General features: G+C 34.8%; 1 long non-coding RNA gene across 1 annotated transcript in view; it reads right to left on the bottom strand.

Moving 5' to 3' along the window:
- The window catches only part of LOC110428754 (uncharacterized), a 2,438-nt gene extending 461 nt beyond the window's left edge, over positions 1 to 1,977 (bottom strand). Inside the window, exons 1-2 of the long non-coding RNA XR_002446498.2 lie at positions 1,846 to 1,977; positions 152 to 206 (exon numbers count right to left, since the gene is read on the bottom strand). This is a non-coding gene — a long non-coding RNA (uncharacterized LOC110428754). The remainder of the gene's footprint in view (positions 1 to 151; positions 207 to 1,845) is intronic.
- Positions 1,978 to 1,983: the final 6 nt, after the last annotated feature.

Genomic DNA, 1,983 nt, shown 5'->3' on the forward strand with positions numbered 1-1,983 from the left:
ATTTCAACATAATATGTAGTAGTCATACATAACCTTAAGCTCTAGTCAATACATTTCTAGTAACTATTAATTATTACAAGCTTGACTATTTGACACAAACGACCTCTAGGCAGCGGAGCGACTATGAGTTGAAGTCTAGAGATGCCATTACCTAGGTTGTAGCCAGCCTCGAGATGCTGAATAAGGCACTAGAACTGATTACTTATCTGCAAAAAAAAATAAGGAGGGGTGAGTCTCACAGACTCAATGATCATCAACTCCGTGAGTAGGGCGTAGCTGGGAAACAAGCTAAAGGTAGAAGATTTGAATATTAAAAACATAAGAATATAAGTAGACAATTTACTCAAAAAGGGAAGTTTGTACCTTATATAAAAATAAGTAAATTTATGCTAAATAATCATTTAAATCAAATATCAACCCAAGTCATGGAAAGATTCCTACCATCAAAATCACTTAACATCGGGTTTAAAGTAATTAAATGTCATCATGCATGCTTCCGTAAAATCTAACATTTACAAAACTTATGTGCAATTTCATAATTCATCTCATACACAAAGAATTAAATCGAATTTCATCATATAAGCAAGGGAGCAATAGAAAAACTATTCTTTTTCACCATATGAAAATTACTTATGTGAAAAACCCAAAGAGATATCACTCTCGAGTGGGAATAGAAATATAAGCACATGGACCCGCTTCCACGTAATAACGTCCAGGAGCTTCGCTCCACCGGATCTCCACATTCCATGGCAATCTCAATGATGTTGGCCGACATCGGAGAAATCAGGCGGTCGCAACCGCGTATAATAACTTGTGACCTAGCTACGTAAAATCACAGACCCTAGCCCCAGCCATGTCTAACAGCCCATCAACGACCCAAAAGTTCTCTAGCTAGAGCTCACTTGTGTAAAAGGGTCACACTTAACCGGAGTGATAGCCGGCCTACTCTCAAATCTCCCGGTTTAATGAAACCGTTTTAAAATATAGTTGGGTCCTCAAAATGCATTTCAAAAATCATTATCAAAATGTTCACATAGCACATGATAAATTCTCGAGTAAGACTCTAAAATATAACTTGTTATATGAGATTGAAAGATCATTTAGCATGGTGAATATATGTTTCCATCATGACTGCATATCACACAAACTATAAGGCACATACTTGACATAAATCGTAAAGAAAAACTTGTTTCCCAACTTCAAGAACCTTTACGTATATTTATATATGTATATAGCTTATATATTTTCAAAGCCATTTTCAAAGTCATAACATCCACAATTTCCTAATATTTCTACCAACTCATGCTTTCCACAATTTTTTTTCATTAAAATAAATCAACACATATTTATATATATATACATAATCATAGGAAATTTTAAAATGGATACTGCCTACTCACCTTACAATAGCGGGATACTATGGCGCTATTAATTCAAGTTCGTATCTAGCTAATTCTACTTGCAATCTCTTGTTACTTCCTCCAACACGCCGTTTCGACGGATTACTTACTATATTTTTCCTAACAACTATTCAAACCCAGTACATTTAATTACACTAATAAATGGCAGCATATCAACCATCAATCCTTAACTAAATCTCATAAATTTTTATCAACATCCCCCACAACATTTATTACACAATCCATATACTTTAACCAACCAAACTCATACAACACAATATAATCACCTAGCATGCTTATCTCACAGTTTATGTTTGAATTTCTCAAATATAATTCACAACCTCTTCACATCTAAGATTACCTCTTCTGCCACAAGCATAATTACACATAAAAATCAATTTACAAAGCATGCTTTCATCCAAACTAACAATTTCCACTTCCTTACCATAAAATCTTGAGCCAAAGCACTAACCCTTCTTAAGTTCGGTTATGGGGGAGGAAAAAGGGAAGAAACTTCATGAGGAGGAAGGAGGAAAGAAAGAAACATACAAGAAAATGGAGAAAGGACTTGATGTCCGGTTGG

The sequence above is a fragment of the Theobroma umbraticum genome, unplaced genomic scaffold, assembly GCF_002168275.2.
Source record: "Theobroma umbraticum cultivar Fairchild unplaced genomic scaffold, ASM216827v3 scaffold_251.0, whole genome shotgun sequence".
NCBI classification, from domain to species: Eukaryota; Viridiplantae; Streptophyta; class Magnoliopsida; order Malvales; family Malvaceae; genus Theobroma; species Theobroma umbraticum.